Source organism: Pan troglodytes, chromosome X (genome assembly GCF_028858775.2).
Source record: "Pan troglodytes isolate AG18354 chromosome X, NHGRI_mPanTro3-v2.0_pri, whole genome shotgun sequence".
NCBI classification, from domain to species: domain Eukaryota; kingdom Metazoa; phylum Chordata; class Mammalia; order Primates; family Hominidae; genus Pan; species Pan troglodytes.
The window spans coordinates 81414515-81433693 of record NC_072421.2 but is presented as its reverse complement, the minus strand read 5'-3'; the positions used below and the strand labels follow the sequence as shown (position 1 = coordinate 81433693).

General features: G+C 37.2%; 1 pseudogene; it reads left to right on the top strand.

Annotated features, from left to right (window-relative positions):
* Nucleotides 1–16360: 16360 nt before the first annotated feature.
* LOC100608633 (telomeric repeat-binding factor 1-like) lies at nt 16361–17906 on the top strand (annotated as a pseudogene).
* The last annotated feature ends 1273 nt before the right edge of the window (nt 17907–19179 follow it).

Sequence of the window (19179 nt, the reverse complement as noted above, 5' to 3'; positions counted from 1 at the left end):
AATACTTAGGAATAAAGAACGAAGAAGGTGAAAGTATTGTACATTAAAAACCAAACATTGACAGAAACAAATTTTAAAGACAAAAATAGAAGGACATCCTTTTTTCATAGATTGGAAGAATTAACATTGTTAAAATGTCTACACTTCTTAAGTAATCTACAGATTCAATACAATCTCTACCAAAATCCCAAAGGCATTTTTTACAGAATTAGAAAAAAGTTATAAAATGTATTTCAATACAGAAAATGTTTCCAAATAGCCAAAGCAATTTCTACCAAGAGCAAAGTTGGTGGTATCACATTCTTTTTGGTTTCAAAACATATTACAATGCTACTGTAATCAAAAGAGTATGGTACTGGCAGGAAAACTGACATACAGGCTAATGGAACATAATAGAGGCCAAAAATAAACCCATGCATATACAGTCAACCCCATTAAAAAATGGACAAAGGACATGAACAGACACTTCTCAAAAGAAGACATACATGTGGCCAAGAAGCATATGAAAAAAATGTTCAACATCACTAATGATTAGAGAAATCCAAATCAAAAGCACAATGAGATACCATTTCACATCAGTCAGAATGGCTATTATTAAAGAGTCAAAAAAAATAACAGATGCTGGTGAGGTTACAAAGAAAAAGGAACGCTTATACACTGATGGTGAGAATGTAAATTAGTTCAACCAATGCGGAAACCAATTTGTAGATTTCCCAAACAACTTAGAACTACCTTTCAACCCAGCAATTCCACTACCAGGTATATATCCAAAAGAACATAAATTGTTCTATCATAAAGACACATGCATGTGTATAATGTGTATGTTCATGGCAGTACTATTCTCAATAGCAAAGGCATGGAGTCAACCTAGATGCCCATCAGTGGTGGACTGGATAAAGAAAATATGTTACATATACACCATGGAATACTATGCACCCATAAAAAGAATGAGGTCATGTTCTTTGCAGCAACATGGATGGAGCTGGAGGCCATTATCCTAAGTGTGTTCACAGGCACAGAAAACCAAATGTCACATGTTCACACTTATAAGTGGTATCTAAACACTGAGTACACATAGACACAAAGAAGAGAAAACTAGACACTGGGGCTTACTTGAGGGTGGAGGGTACAAGGAAGGTGAGGATCAAAAAACTACCTATTAGCCACTATGCTCATTACCTGTGTGATAAAATAATCTGTACACCAAACCCCTATGACATGCAATTTACCTATATAACAAGCCTGTACATGTACCCACTAAACCTAAAGTAAAAGTTGGAAAGAAAAAATAAATGCATTTTTGTATATTAATTATACCTCAAGCTATTTGTTTTAAAAGCACATTATTAAGAGAGTAAAAAGGCAATTTAAAGCATGCTAGAGAATATTTTCAAATCACATATTTAATAAAGGTGTAGTATATAAAATATGCAGAGAACTTTTACAACACAACAACTTTTTAATTGGGTTGTTTGTCTTCTTTATTATTTTGTACAAAACAATAAAAAAATCTGAATGGACATTTCTCCAAAGAAAACAGTCAAATGGCCACCAAATACAGGAAAGGATGCTCAACATCATTAGGCATTAAGGAAATGCCAATATAAACTACAATGTGGTATTACTTTGTACCTACTAGGATGGCTATAATAAAAGAAAAAAATGGAAAATTAAAAATGTTTGCAACGATGTGGAGAAATTGAAACCCTTGTGCATTGCTGGTAGGAATGATAAATATTTCAAATTATTGGAAACAAGTTGGCAGTTCCTCAAAAATTACTTAAATTTTAGGTTTAATAGATTTTCTATATGACTCCATAATTCTGATTCTCAGTACATGCCCAAACGGTTTGAAAGTAGGTACTCAAAAATACATGTGTTTATGTGTTCACTATTCAGAATAGGCAAAAGGTGGAAACAGATGAAATGCTCATCAATAGATGAATGTATAACAAATTGTACATTCAGCTATAAAATGTAATTGAATACTGACACATGTTACAACATTGAGGAACCTCCAAAACATAATATTAAGAAGAAAAAGACAGACACAAATAGTCATATATTACATGATTCCATTTATATAAAATATTCATAATAGATAAATACATGGAGATGGAATGCAAAGTGATTATTGCCAGGGAGTAGATAGGAGGAGAAAAAAGTTGGGAGAAACTGCTTAATGGGTAAGGGGTTTTACTTTGGAGTGATGGAAATATTTTGAACTAGATAGAGGTAGTGGTTGAGCAACATTGTGAATGTACTAAATGCCACTGAATTTTTCACTTTAAAATGGTTAATTTTATCTCATATTAATTTCACCTCTATAGATTATTATTTTATAAAGAATGTATAGTTCATTCCCACCCCCTCAGCTGATAGTAGCCATCAACTCTTTGAGTAATATATTAGTTTTCTATTGCTGCTGTAACCAATTACCACAAACTCAGTAGTTGAAAGCAACACATATTTATTATCTTACAGTTCCGCAGATCAGAAGTCTAGAATCTGCCTTACTGAGCTATAATTAACGTGTCAGCCGGGATGCATTCTTTTCTGGATGCTCTAGGAGATAATCTATGTCTTTGCCATTTTCAGCTTCTACAGTCTGCTCATATTATGTGACTTGTGGCCCCTTCCTTCACCTTCAAACCAAGTAATTTTGCACCTCTCCAACCATTGTTCCACAGTCACATCTCACTCTGACTGACTACAGCAGGGAAAAGCTCTCAAACTTTATGCGTTTATGAAATTAGATGAAGTCCACGTGGATAATTCAGGATAATTATCCGATCTCAATTAATCACACCCGCAAAAGTCCATTTTTTTTTTCATTTTGCCATATAAAGCAGCATATTCACAGGTTTCAAGGATTGGAATGTAGACATTTTTGGGGGTCCATTATTCTGTCTTTCACATGCTGGGATTTTGTTTCACTGTGGGCTAACCTTAAACGCTATCCATGCTAGAGTAAGAAGAAGGAAATATCTTAACCTAGAGTAAATAGGACAAGAGATACTGCAGATTTCCAATGACATTTGGGTGCCTACTATTTTTAATGAGGTCTGTATGGTCAACTTCTCAAGTGAATAATTTGGTTTTAAAATTTGCCCCACATTTTCCCCATTTGCTGGCTACCCTCTATTACCTACCAACAAGGATCAAATCCAGTATAATTTCAAAATTAAACTATTGCACAGTATAATTAGTTGGTTAGCAGAATTTTAAACACAGTTCAAAACTCTGGCTTTACCATTTACTGGATGAAGTACCTTGAGCAGTTACTTAATTTCTCTGTACTTCAGTTTTCTCATCTGTAAATTTGTATATAATAGTATCTACCTCATAATGTTGTTATGAGAATTACATAAAATATGTGTGTAATGTGTGTATTGTATAGAGCAGAGCTCATGGCCCATAGACAGCTTTCAACTTTTTATCAGACAGACATGTCTCTCCAAGCAGGGAGAAAGCATCCAATACATTCATTTCAATTAAAGTGCTAGAAAATAGATGTGATACAATTGAATTTTATTTTCAAAAGGAGGCATGGAAATAACAAGGTTTAACTAAAAGAGTTCAATCTCTAATGGTAGAACTGATTATATTGTGAGACTTAAATGGGGGAGAAACGTTCAGTGAGGAGTCTTTCTAAGACACCACAGTTAATGGTCACCTCTAATAAGTTTCTGTTCCACCTACTGTTCAAGTTTGCCATTCAGGCATACAAATGCTCAAAATTATTTCTTAATTTGCAAGAAGGACATATTTTCTTTAGCTGCTCCTCACCAAGGCAACATTCTTAGAATTAGTAAATTATTTGTGGAGATGGTCTATATCCATCAAGTCAATTTCTTCCTTTTCATTTCCACTGCCATCATCTTAGACTAGAGATTCAATCCCTCTCCCCTAGACCACTTCATTAGCTTCCAAAATTCATGCAGTATTCTCCTTTTCTACAATCTATCCTCAACAGCAACATAATATCTTTGGTAAAATACAACTTTGACTAAATAATTTCTCTTTTCAATAATCTTTAGTGGTTTCCTGCCCCCTACAAAATTCAGTCAAAATTCTTGCCAGTCATTTAAAAGTATTCACATTCAGACCTCAGCCTGCCTTTACATAGCTTTCTCTCTTTCTCCTCTTCTACGTGTTTCCTCTAGTCCTTTCCTAAAAGACATATCACACATTTTCATCACTACACCTGTGGCCAGAATACTACCTCCCCTGATCTTAATGACCAGTCTAATATCAACTTTGAGATCTTCAACTCTAAGGCATCCATCATATCCTCTAAATTCCTTTAACATTTAGCTCATACACTTTAAGTGATATCTAATGGTCACTCATAATGATTTATCTATATATTGAATCCCATCCATTTAAATTATATACTTTTTGAGAGAAGAGATAATGTCCTTCTGACATAACTTGGGACATTTGAGTCAGGATAATAGCTCAACATGTATGAGTCATTATCTGAGACTCCATGAAGCTGGACTTAACTGGGCTTATTAGATAAATGTCAAAAACTGAATAATCAGGAGTGTATGAATATTATAGAAATTGGTAAGCTAATAAATGCAAGAATCTAGATTTGAACAGGTAAAATTAAGAAAGAAAGATCAAAAACAGAGAGACAGAAGAAAGGCTTATGTGAATTCACAGATACATAAATGCATAAATTTCAGGGTTTAAAAAAAACCTTAACATGTAATCTAGTCCAATTCCATGTGATGTATGAATCCCTTTGGTCACACTTCCTCATACTGCCTTATTCAATTTTGTGGCTTGTAGAGGATATATGCATATATGTTGAATATTGGATAAATGAATGAAATTTATTCCTTTTACTTATTGCTTAACATCCATAACATGACACTTTAAGGATTTGTTGTATTTTACTTTGCCTTTATAATAAAACCAAAGAAACCTAACAACTAAGTTTCCTTTTTAGAATTCAACTATGTTGTAAATATTATATATTTTTAGAAAGTATACCCTAAACCTGAGTAACTCTTTGTTCCAATTAGTCATTGTACAATTTAATGCACCTCAGTCACTCTATCAGACCACAAATCTACCATTTGGTACACTGAAATGTAAATGTTAATAAGGTTTTTCTGTTGTCCCAAAAAAAGGTAATCCAACAGGGAGGCAAAGGGGGTTATAAGGAAAAGAACTTTTGATTGTGAATTTTGAGATTAGATCTGCTATTGACTAGCAGTGTAATTTGTAGTAACTTAACATCTCTGGGCCTCAATTGCCTTTTCTGTTAAACTAAGATAATAAAATCTTGTATCCTTGAGGGCAGAGACTAGAATGAATTAGACTTTCAAATTTTATTCCATTTGGAAGAGTAATTATTCAAAGTAATTGTTGCTAATGGGACATTGATATCAGACTGTAAAGAATACTGTCAAAATATCAGTTTAAAATAATATCAATTAAGCAAAGAAAGCAACCTGATGAATTTAAGCACTAGCAGGAGGAATCTCATCAAAGCTTCTGGTCATTATGTTGGCTAAGAAGTGGAAAGAAGGAAAATAATATCAAGGCCATAATAAGTATTTCACGCTAGATTACATAAAATAAACCTAGACTCATTTAAATAAAAATATTATAATAAGGAAACCCACCCTCTTAGCCTATCGAATCAACTTAATTTAATTCGACACATATTTATTAAACCACTTTTATGTGAGGTACTGTGCAAGTTTCAGAAAGGAATATTTCATTATCCTTTCAATCTAGGTACTTATGGCTTAGTGGGAGCAGGCAGACATTTATGCATATTAGTAATGCAAGTCGTACTAGAATAAGGGTAAGCCAGAATTGAAAAGGAGTTCTATGGGGTTATAAGAAAAAGAAAAAAGACTAATGACTCGGAAGATCTGGGAGGAGGCACAGCTGAGACTGTGAAATTTGAACTGGCTCTTGAAGAATGGATAGAAATTTGATCAGCTCTGTCTTGGGGTAGGGATAGTATCAGTCAGTGAGAAATGAACAGCAGGCAAGGCAGAAGGAATACAATGAACATACAACAGAAAGGGCTGGGAAATAATAGGGAGCATCAAGAGTTTTAGGGGAATATTAGTGAGAAATAAAGCTAAAAGTGTGAATTAAAAGGCAAGTTCCCAGTATCCCAATTCGTAATTGGTTTTTAAAAAACAGTAGTGTTTCCACTTGCTTCAACCTAAGTAAATGTGATTCTGCTCTCAGAACTCTAGAGGGCAGTCTGGCACTTCCTACTAGGGATTAGAACCTAAAACACAAATTTTTTCATTCTAAATATTATTAACACTTTGTAGACATTAATGGGGTTTTTCTACAGATAACCAAAACAACTAATCAATTTTGTCAAATCATTAACAAAACTTGTTGTTACTGGTGTCATATTGACAAAAACTATAGTTGGTTGACTTAAAATTTTCACTTTTCAGGCAAATCCTTTAGTATCTAAAAGAGATATTATCTAAAGATAGTATCTAAAGAGATATAATATTCTCTTTACTGAGATCTCATTGCAAAAATTGTTTTATAGTGACTAGGGTGATAAATATCAGTCCTATTTTATAGGTGAATAAATAAATACAGAGTGAGACAATAGATCAATAATATTTATATAGTAAGTCAAAGGAGGACGCTGAAACAACTAATTTTGGAGAAAGCTATCATTAGTTTCAAAGAGATTGAATAAATTTCTCCCATTTCAGGTGCTTTCGCCATTGCATTTAAACACAACAAAAACCCCTTGTAAATAATGCAATTTGTTTTGCTATAAATAAGAATAACTAGTTGCATACACATAAGTGTTTTCACGTATATTACCTTGTTTAATCTTCATAAAAACTCACATAATAGACACTGAGCATATTAGTACTCTTATTTTAAAGACTGCTAACTGAAACTCAAATGGATTAGTTGGTTGTCTAAAGTTATGAAACCAGTAAGTAACAAAACCAGGACTAAATTAGAACCTAATGTTGTCACTGCCTAGTCCATTACTATATGTAATACCTACTACCTACCTTAGTTTTATGAAATTTAACACATTTCAGCAGTTTGAGATAGTCCTAAAAAACAGCTTACAAGTATTTGTCACTGTACAAACCCTCATTGAGAGAGAGACAGCAAGTCACATTCAAAGAAAAACAAAAACATAAATTATGTTTTGATGGTTTTGGTCACTGATCCGAGTGCTCTCTGAAATTAGGGAGAAAATTGTACGTGAATAAAGGGTCATAAGTATTTTTGTTATTGGTATTAATAGAACTAATGGGCTGGATAAATAAAGATGACATTTTAGTTGTAGCCCTGGGTCATATAGAAAACTGCACATTTACACACAAATTAATGTAACAAAGTGTGTCACTAGGAAATAAAAGTTGTTAAGAAAGAATAATATTTTTATTGTTGGAAGTTATGATGCTTACTTTAGTAATTCAAGCTTGGTACTTGAAATACTGTCCTTGCCAGCACTTTTTAAAAAAAAAATATTGACAATAGGAAATGCCAGCTCAGGATAAGATAGACACATTTCTATTTAAATTGCTCTCCCTCCAACAATCTTCTTTATTCTGGGAAGGAGTCCAATTATGACAACCTCATGTGTTCTTGGGTGTAGATTTTTTCATTTCAGGAGCATCAAAGCAGTCCTAAGGGTTTCTTTAAAAAAGGACAGGAGCCTGAGAGGAAGTCTTCAAAAAGTTGGCAAGGAGACAAATAAAATACACTTCACTTTTAAATGAATGCAAAACATTGTGAAACTGTGTCTTAGAGATTATTCCCAACATGCAATTTTAAAAATATTGGCTAGTGTTCACAAAGAAGAGGGCACGCTTACCCCTAACCTCCACATAACAAGCATTCACAATGTCCTTTTCATTAAGATTCTCATTTGTAAGTTTAACTTGTTGTTTTTATTAGGTAAACATTTTAATATCTTGGGAAAAGGGAAAAACAAAAACATTTTTCTCTTCCATCCTATTTTAAGTGAAGTAATTGAAATGATTATCTTCCATTTATAATTTGAAAAGTCTCCAGTTAATAGATGTTGGGTGGATAGGGGATGAGCTTCACTTTTCTAAAGAAGCTTAATTTAAACATGAATCTATAGCTTGTAGTGGAAAAGTGGGTTTTAAAAATTTCTATTCAGAGCAAAAAGTAAAGAGAAACATGGATCTTCTTCTACTGCCTAAGTTATTTACTTATTTTTCTTTCCTCATGGTGTTCATAGGATCGTCTTACCTACTAAAGAAAGTACACTGGTCAGAACTCTTCACAATTCATCAGTAATAATATCTCATTGGCATAGAAGGAATATAGCTAGTCAAGCAAAATCCCTCGTTTCTCTCAGATTTGACTGGATTACTGACTTTTTCCCCTTAGGGAGCTAGAACTGAATTTAGAAATGTTGATGTTAGTGAAATTCTCACGATCCCAGAGTTCCACAATAATTTTCTGCTTCTGAAAATTTCTGTGGACATAACCTCATATTATAAGTGAACATTTGAGAGAAAGAAAAACAATTCTTAAAAATAAAAGACTGAGCATGTGATACAAAAAAAAAAGATAAGTGAGTGAATAATGATTAAGATAAATCTTAAGAAAATGCTTGACATAATAGTGTGGCTGATCTGTTATTACTTATAACTATACTGGTAGTCTGTATCTTTAGCAAGCCTTCACTCTTTTCTTGCATAAGATGGACTAATTTCTTCATTTGAAAACTAACTCTGGCAGTAGGTCAGTCTCCAAAACTCCAAAGCAAAAAGAAAGCAAGTTCAATCACATTGTGTTAAATTATATGACTAATTAAAGGACACATATATGAGACATTCGATAGCATAGTGGACGCTACCTTCAATTAGATCTTCAGTAAGCAAGTGTCTTAGTCCATTTTGAGTTGCTATAGCAGAATACCTGAGACTGAGCAATTTATTTATTTATTTATTTATTTATTTATTTATTTTTTGTTGTTGTTGTAAATAACTTCAATGTATAAATATACACAGTGCTTTGCAAATCCCAAAAAGGAATTCCTTACTCTTTGTCCATTCTGATTGTCATCTGCAGGCTTTAGAGTAGGAATGTTCCATTTTCCACCCCACACCTTGACTACCACCCCTCACAAGTGACTGTGGGCTTATTGGATTCCAGCATAACCTCTAGCTCATTGGGTGGAAGCTGGTTGAGCTTGCTTGCTCCTTTTCTCCTCAAGGGTCCATGCAGAACCAAAGGCAGCTGGCTGAGTCAGGGGCTGCTCACTTAGAAGGCTTATGGCTCTCTGGTGCTCTTATTCACTGACAATTTCCCTTTTTTCCGGTTTCTTCCTTTCATGTTGCCATCGAAAGTGCAGTACAATTTGGGGTGATGACCAGGAACTGTGAAGAGGCTCATTATGAGTGTCTAGCCCAGGCTTTGTGATCCAGTTCAGAATCACCCTCCGATTGGCAGTGGTGTCCGGCTACAAAGCCCAGCCAGCAACTTGCGGCATTCCCTGTTTATATCCTCAGGGATTCATGAGGAAGGGTGGCTGTGGCTTGCAGAAGATCTCAGTATTCTGAATGCCCCTTTCATAATACTATCAACATCTTCCCTAATTTCTAAAATTGGTCATTTTGGCTAGAGATTGAATTCTTTTTTTATTTTTATTTTATTATTATTATACTTTAAGTTTTAGGGTACATGTGCGCAAAATGCAGCTTAGTTACATATGTATGCGTGTGCCATGCTGGTGTGCTGCACCCATTAACTCGTCATTTAGCATTAGGTATATCTCCTAAAGCTATCCCTTCCCCCTCCCCCCAACCCACAACAGTCCCCAGAGTGTGATGTTCTCCTTCCTATGTCCATGTGTTCTCATTGTTCAATTCCCCCCTATGAGTGACAACATGTGGTGTTTGGTTTTTTGTTCTTGCGATAGTTTACTGAGAATGATGATTTCCAATTTCATCCATGTCCCTACAAAGGGACTCATCATTTTTTATGGCTGCATAGTATTCCATGGTGTATATGTGCCACATTTTCTTAATCCAGTCTATCATTGTTGGACATTTGGGTTGGTTCCAAGTCTTTGCTATTGTGAATAGTGCCGCAATAAACACACGTGTGCATGTGTCTTTATAGCAGCATGATTATAGTCCTTCGGGTATATACCCAGTAATGGGATGGCTGGGTCAAATGGTATTTCTAGTTCTAGATCCCTGAGGAATCGCCACACTGACTTCCATAATGGTTGAACTGGTTTACAGTCCCATCAACAGTGTAAAAGTGTTCCTATTTCTCCACATCCTCTCCAGCACCTGTTGTTTCCTGACTTTTTAATGATTGCCATTCTAACTGGTGTGAGATGGTATCTCATTGTGGTTTTGATTTGCATTTCTCTGATGGCCAGTGATGATGAGCATTTTTTCATGTGTTTTTTGGCTGCATAAATGTCTTCTTTTGAGAAGTGTCTGTTCATGTCCTTCATCCACTTTTTGATTGGGTTTTTTGATTTTTTCTTGTAAATGTGTTGGAGTTCATTGTAGATTCTGGATATTAGCCCTTTGTCAGATGAGTAGGTTGCAAAAATTTTCTCCCATTTTGTAGGTTGCCTGCTCACTCTGATGGTAGTTTCTTTTGCTGTGCAGAAGCTCTTTAGTTTAATTAGATCCCATTTGTCAATGTTGGCTTTTGTTGCCATTGCTTTTGGTGTTTTAGACATGAAGTCCTTGCCCATGCCTATGTCCTGAATGGTGATGCCTAGGTTTTCTTCTAGGGTTTTTATGGTTTTAGGTCTAACGTTTAAGTCTTTAATCCATCTTGAATTAATTTATGTATAAGGTGTAAGGAAGGGATCCAGTTTCAGCTTTCTCCATATGGCTAGCCAGTTTTCCCAGCACCATTTATTAAATAGGGAATCCTTTCCCCATTGCTTGTTTTTCTCAGGTTTGTCAAAGATCAGACAGTTGTAGATATCCAGCATTATTTCTGAGGGCTCCGTTCTGTTCCATTGATCTATATCTCTGTTTTGGTACCAGTACCACGCTGTTTTGTTTACTGTAGCCTTGTAGTATAGTTTGAAGTCAGGTAGCGTGATGCCTCCAGCTTTGTTCTTTTGGCTTAGGATTGACTTGGCGATGTGGGCTCTTTTTTGGTTCCATAGGAACTTGAAAGTAGTTTTTTCCAATTCTGTGAAGAAAGTCATTGGTAGCTTGATGGGGATGGCATTAAATCTATAAATTAACTTGGGCAGTATGGCCATTTTCATGATATTGATTCTTCCTACCCATGAGCATGGAATGTTCTTCCATTTGTTTGTATCCTCTTTTATTTCATTGAGCAGTGGTCTGTAGTTATCCCTGAAGAGGTCCTTCAAGTCCCTTGTAAGGTGGATTCCTAGGTATTTTATTCTCTTTGAAGCAATTGTGAATGGGAGTTCACTCATGATTTGGCTCTCTGTTTGTCTGTTATTGGTGTATAAGAATGCTTGTAATTTTTCTGCATTGATTTTGTATCCTGAGACTTTACTGAAGTTGCTTATCAGCTTAAGGATATTTTGGGCTGAGACAATGGCGTTTTCTAGGTATACAATCATGTCATCTGCAAACAGGGACAATTTGACTTCCTCTTTTCCTTATTGAATACCCTTTATTTCCTTCTCCTGCCTAATTGCCCTGGCCAGAACTTCCAACACTGTTGAATATGAGTGGTGAGAGAGGACATCCCTGTCTTGTGCCAGTTTTCAAAAGGAATGCTTCCAGTTTTTGCCCATTCAGTATGATATTGGCTGTGGGTTTGTCATAGATAGCTCTTATTATTTTGAGATACTTCCCATCAATACCTAATTTATTGAGAGTTTTTAGCATGAAGTGTTGTTGAATTTTGTCAAAGGCCTTTTCTGCATCTATTGAGATAATCATGTGGTTTTTGTTGTTGGTTCTGTTTATATGCTGGATTACATTTATTGATTTGTGTATATTGAACCAGCCTTGCAACCCAGGGATGAAGCCCACTTGATTATAGTGGATAAGCTTTTTGATGTGCTGCTGGATTCGGTTTGCCAGTATTTTATTCAGGATTTTTGCATCAATGTTCATCAAGGATATTGGTCTAAAATTCTCTTTTTTGATTGTGTCTCTGCCCAGCTTTGGTATCAGGATGATGCTGGCCTCATAAAATGAGTTAGTGAGGATTCCCTCTTTTTCTATTGATTGGAACAGTTTCAGAAGGAATGGTACCAGTTCCTCCTTGTACCTCTGGTAGAATTCGGCTGTGAATCCATCTGGTCCTGTATTCTTTTTGGTTGGTAAGCTATTGACTATTGCCACAATTTCAGAGCCTGTTATTGGTCTATTCAGAGATTCAACCTCTTCCTAGTTTAGTCTTGGGAGGGTGTATGTGTCGAAGAATTTATCCATTTCTTCTAGATTTTCTAGTTTATTTGTGTAGAGGTGCTCATAGTATTCTCTGATGGTAGTTTGTATTTCTGTGGGATCGGTGGTGATATCCCCTTTATCATTTTGTATTGCATCTATTTGATTCTTCTCTCTTTTCTTCTTTATTAGTCTTGCTAGTGGTCTATCAATTTTGTTGATCCTTTCAAAAAACCAGATCCTGGATTCATTAATTTTTGAGGGGTTTTTTGTGTCTCTATTTCCTTCAGTTCTGCTCTGATTTTAGTAATTTCTTGCCTCCTGCTCGCTTTTGAATGTGTTTGCTCTTGTTTTTCTAGTTCTTTTAATTGTGATTTTAGGGTGTCAATTTTGGATCTTTCCTGCTTTCTCTTGTGGGCATTTAGTGCTAGAAATTTCCCTCTACACACTGATTTAAATGTGTCCCAGAGATTCTGGTATGTGGTGTCTTTGTTCCTGTTGGTTTCAAAGAACATCTTTATTTCTACCTTCATTTCGTTATGTGCCCAGTAGTCATTCAGGAGCAGGTTGTTCAGTTTCCACGTAGTTGAGCGGTTTTGAGTGAGTTTCTTAATCCTGAGTTCTAGTTTGATTGCACTGTGGTCTGAGAGACAGTTTGTTATAATTTCTGTTCTTTTACATTTGCTGAGGAGTGCTTTACTTCCAACTATGTGGTCAATTTTGGAATAGGTGTGGTGTGATGCTGAAAAGAACGTATATTCTGTTGATTTGGGGTGGAGAGTTCTGTAGATGTCTATTAGGTCCGCTTGGTGCAGAGCTGAGTTCAATTCCTGGGTATCCTTTTTAACTTCTGTCTCGTTGATCTGTCTAATGTTGACAGTGGGGTGTTAGTCTCCCATTATTATTGTGTGGGAGTCTAAGTCTCTTTGTAGGTCACTCAGGACTTGTTTTATGAATCTGGGTGCTCCTGTATTGGGTGCATATATATTTAGGATAGTTAGCTCTTCTTGCTGAATTGATCCCTTTACCATTATATAATGGCCTTCTTTGTCTCCTTTGATCTTTGTTGGTTTAAAGTCTGCTTTATCAGAGACTAGGATTGCAACCCCTGCCTTTTTTTGTTTTCCATTTGCTTGGTAGATCTTCTTCCATCCTTTTATTTTGAGCCTATGTGTGTCTCTGCACGTGAGATGGGTTTCCTGAATACAGCACACTGATGGGTCTTGACTCTTTATCCAATTTGCCAGTCTGTGTCTTTTAATTGGAGCATTTAGTACATTTACATTTAAAGTTACTATTGTTATGTGTGAATTTGATCCTGTCATTATGATGTTAGCTGGTTATTTTGCTCGTTAGTTGATGCAGTTTCTTGCTAGCCTTGATGGTCTTTACAATTTGGCATGATTTTGCAGTGGCTGGTACCGGTTGTTCCTTTCCATGTTTAGCGCTTCCTTCAGGAGCTCTTTTAGGGCAGGCCTGGTGGTGACAAATCTCTCAGCATTTGCTTGTCTGTAAAGTATTTTATTTCTCCTTCACTTATGAAGCTTAGTTTGGCTGGATATGAAATTCTGGCTTGAAAATTCCTTTCTTTAAGAGTGTTGAATATTGGCCCCCACTGTCTTCTGGCTTGTAGAGTTTCTGCTGAGAGATCTGCTGTTAGTCTGATGGGCTTCCCTTTGTGGGTAACCCGACCTTTCTCTCTGGCTGCCCTTAACATTTTTTCCTTCATTTTAACTTTGGTGAATCTGACAATTATGTGTCTTGGAGTTGCTCTTTTCGAGGAGCATCTTTGTGGCATTCTCTGTATTTCCTGAATCTGAATGTTGGCCTGCCTTGCTAGATTGGGGAAGTTCTCCTGGATAATATCCTGCAGAGTGTTTTCCAACTTGGTTCCATTCTCCCCGTCACTTTCCGGTACAACAATTAGAGTAGATTTGGTCTTTTCACATAGTCCCATATTTCTTGGAGGCTTTGTTCGTTTCTTTTTATTCTTTTTTCTCTAAACTTCCCTTCTCGTTTCATTTCATTCATTTCATCTTCTATCACTGATACCCTTTCTTCCAGTTGATTGCATCAGCTCCTGAGGCTTCTGCATTCTTCACATAGTGCTGTAGCCTTGGCTTTCAGCTCCATCAGCTCCTTTAAGCACTTCTCTGTATTGGTTATTCTAGTTATACATTTGTCTAAATTTTTTTCAAAGTTTTCAACTTCTTTGCCTTTGGTTTGAATTTCCTCCTGTAGCTCGGAGTAGTTTGATCATCTGAAGCCTTCTTCTCTCAACTCATCAAAGTCATTCTCCGTCCAGCTTTGTTCTGTTGCTGGTGAGGAACTGCGTTCCTTTGGAGGAGGAGAGGCACTCTGCTTTTTAGAGTTTCCAGTTTTTCTGTTCTGTTTTTTCCCCATCTTTGTGGTTTTACCTACTTTTGGTCTTTGATGATGGTGATGTACAGATGGGTTTTTGGTGTGGATGTCCTTTCTGTTTGTTAGTTTTCCTTCTAACAGACAGGACCCTCAGCTGCAGGTCTGTTGGAGTTTGCTAGAGGTCCACTCCAGACCCTGTTTGCCTGGGTTCCAGCAGCGGTGGCTGCAGAACAGCGGATTTTCATGAACCGCGAATGCTGCTGTCTGATCCTTCCTCTGGAAGTTTTGTCTCAGAGGAATACCCAGCCGTGTGAGGTGTCAGTCTGCCCCTACTGGGGGGTGCCTCCCAGTTAGGATGCTCAGGGATCGGGGTCAGGGATCCACTTGAGTAGGCAGTCTGCCCGTTCTCAGATCTCCAGCTGCCTGCTGGGAGAACCACTGCTCTCTTCAAAGCTGTCAGACAGGGACATTTAAGTCTGCAGAGGTTACTGCTGTCTTTTTGTCTGTGCCATGCCCCCAGAGGTGGAGCCTACAGAGGCAGGCAGGCCTCCTTGAGCTGTGGTGGGCTCCACCCAGTTCCAGCTTCCCGGCTGCTTTGTTTACCTAAGCAAGCCTGGGCAATGGCGAGCGCCCCTCCCCCAGCCTCGCTGCCACCTTGCAGTTTGATCTCAGACTGCTGTGCTAGCAATCAGTGAGACTCCATGGGCGTAGGACCCTCCAAGCCATGTGAGGGATATAATCTCCTGGTGCGCCGTTTTTTAAGCCGGTCCGAAAAGCACAGTATTGGGGTGGGAGTGACCCTATTTTCCAGGTGCCGTCTGTCACCCCTTTCTTTGACTAGGAAAGGGAACTCCCTGACTCCTTGCGCTTCCCGAGTGAGGCAATGCCTCGCCCTGCTTCGGCTTGCACACGGTGCGCTGCACCCACTGTCCTGCGCCCACTGTCTGGCACTCCCTAGTGAGATGAACCCGGTACCTCAGATGGAAATGCAGAAATCACCCATCTTCTGCGTTACTCACGCTGGGAGCTGTAGTCCGGAGCTGTTCCGTTTTGGCCATCTTGGCTCCCCGACTGAGCAATTTATAAGGAACAGAAATCTATTTCTTACAGTTCTGAATGCTGGGTGGCCCATATTGGGTGTGGGTGTTCTTGATAATTCATTCTGTGATAGAAGGAGGAAGGGCAGGGGAGCACACACACACAAAAGAGGGGAAAAGTTGTACAAACACATCTTTTTAATCAGGAGACCACTCCATCAATAATAGCATTAATGTATATATGAGGGCAGAGCCCTCATGACCTAATCACCTCTTAAAGCTTTCACCTCTCAATACTGTGGCTTTGGGAGTTAAGTTGTCAACACATGATTTGGGGGGGGGGGATACATTTAAACCATCACAGAAAAAAAAAAAAGTCTCTGAAGAGATAATTCTTGTTAGAGTATTTTATAAGAAATACAAAGATTTCAGGCCCCGAGCCCACGGGTCTGTGCAGATGGTAGGGATGCCGACCCTACCAAGGAGGAGATGGCAGAAACGGAGAGAAACGAGGAGGAGCAGTTCGAATGCCAGGAACTGCTCGAGTGTCAGGTGCAGGTGGGGGCCCCCAAGGAGGAGGAGGAGGACGAGGGCCTAGTGGCCGAGGCCGAGGCCGTGGCTGCCGGCTGGATGCTCGATTTCCTCTGCCTCTCTCTTTGCCGAGCTTTCCGCGATGGCCGCTCCGAGGACTTCCGCAGGACCCGCAACAGCACAGAGGCTATTATTCATGGACTATCCAGTCTAACAGCTTACCAGTTGAGAACGATATACATATGTCAGTTTTTGACAAGAATTGCAGCAGGAAAAACCCTTGATGCACAATTTGAAAATGATGAACGAATTACACCCTTGGAATCAGCCCTGATGATTTGGGGTTCAATTGAAAAGGAACATGACAAACTTCATGAAGAAATACAGAATTTAATTAAAATTCAGGCTATAGCTGTATGGAAAATGGCAACTTTAAAGAAGCAGAAGAAGTCTTTGAAAGAATATTTGGTGATCCAAATTCTTATATGCCTTTGAAAAGCAAATTGCTTATGATAATCTCTCAGAAAGATACATTTCATTCCTTTTTTCAACACTTCAGCTACAACCACATGATGGAGAAAATTAAGAGTTACGTGAATTATGTGCTAAGTGAAAAATCATCAACCTTTCTAATGAAGGCAGTGGAAAAAGTAGTAGAAAGCAAAAGGACAAGAACAATAACTTCTCAAGATAAACCTAATGGTAATGATGTTGAAATGGAAACTGAAGCTAATTTGGATACAAGAAAAATTGTTAGTGACAAACAGTCTGCGGTAACTGAATCCTCAGAGGGTACAGTATCCTTATTGAGGTCTCACAAGAATCTTTTCTTATCTAAGATGCAACATGGAGCCGAGCAACAAGACCTTAATAAGAAAGAAAGAATAGGAATTCTTCAAAGTACAAAAAAGAATAAAGAAAGCAGAAAAGCCACTGAAAGCAGAATACCTGTTTCAAAGAGTCAACCGGTAACTCCTGAAAAACATCGAGCTAGAAAAAGACAGGCATGGCTTTGGGAAGAAGACAAGAATTTGAGATCTGGCATGAGGAAATATGGAGAGGGAAACTGGTCTAAAATACTGTTGCATTATAAATTCAACAACCGGACAAGTGTCATGTTAAAAGACAGATGGAGGACCATGAAGAAAGTAAAACTGATTTGCTCGGACAGCAAAGGCTGATTGTGTTTGTAAAAGCTTGATGAAAGGACAGTTAAGTATTTTGATCACTGCATTTTGTTTGAAACTTGTGTCATTGATGTAATTTAAGACTTTTGTTTAAAGCATTACAGTATTTTTCTGTGACCACCAATTAATATGAGGGTTTGTGCTATAAGAGTTAAAGCATATGCTATCATTGTATTCTTTAAGAATCTTATTTTGATAAAATGTAAATTTGTTGAACCCTGCCACATTTAGTATCCCCACCCCCAAATCCTGTTCCAATGAAAAAATTAAAACCTGATACGAAAAAAAACCAAATTCAGTTAACCTATTTTGTGTCTGTAGGTTGACCTCAACCCTGTAACGTAACCCATTAAAATGAATTTTCTTTTTTTTTAAGACAGAGTTTCTCTCTGTTGCCCAGGCTGGAGTGCAATGGCGCAATTTCAGCTCACTGCAACCTCTGCCTCCCGGGTTCAAGCGATTCTCCTGCCTCAGCCTCCTGAGTAGCTGGGATTACAGGCAGACACCATCACGCCCAGCTAATTTTTGTATTTTTAGTAGAGGTGGGGTTTCACGATGCTGGTCAGGATGGTCTCCAACTCCTGACTTCATGATCCACCCACCTTGGCCTCCCAAATTGCTGAGATTACAGATGTGAGCCACTGCGTCCTGCCTAAAATGAATTTTCCAGATGATTGAATAACAGTAGTCCTTTGATAGGAGATAAGGACTTGGTTTGTGGCCTTAATATACTACTTAATTACTTAAGATGTTTATTAATAGAATGATAAATGTACAGATTAACCTATAAGCATGACATACTTTTGCTTTCAGTAGTTTCATGTAAAGAAAAAAACTTGAAAATAGTAATACCTGAGGACCCATGGGAATAATAGACACTGGGGAGGTAGGGTGGGGAGCGGGAGCAAGAGCTGAAAAACTACCTACTGGGGACTCTGCTCACTACCTGGGTGACAGGATCATCCGTACCCCAAACCTCAACATCAAACAGTATACCCAGCTAACAAACCTGCCCATGTGTTCCCTGAATCAAAAATAAAAATCAAAATAATTTTTTTAAAAAAGAAAAAGACAATAGTATTACCCATGGGACAAAATTTGTACTATTAGCAAGAATCATTTTGTGTCTCATTTAGAAACAATTTGACTTTTGTTCCAGTGTTTAAACTTTGACAAAAATGGTTTTGAATAGATCTTTATAACCTGATGCCATAAATACAAGATTCTCTGATACCTTCATTTAATATATCAATATTGGGCCTAAAACAGTATTCTGTAAAGCTTAAATTGGTATTAACTATGATCATCTTGATGTCTATGATAGATAATAAACAAGGTCGTACATACCTTACTAAACAAAACAAAAAAAAGAAATACAAAGATTTCTATGAGAAGAGTACCATAAGGAAATTTCAAAATGTAGCTCAAGTAGTTAAATGTTTTGAAATAATGGATTGAGTTATTTAAGAATGATTACATAAATGGTATTGAACACCTACCAAGTTTCAAAAAAATATTTTAAGTAGGTTTCTCTTTCTAGTATTAACTGGTCAGCAGTTTCAAGGATACTTAAGACTGTTTCTAATAGAGGAAATATAACTTGTTTTCTGTACAAAGTTGTTGAGGTAAAGAATGAAAATAAAGTATGCTAAGATGCAACCTTGGTTCACACTGGAATTCTCCTTCTATCTAAGCTTA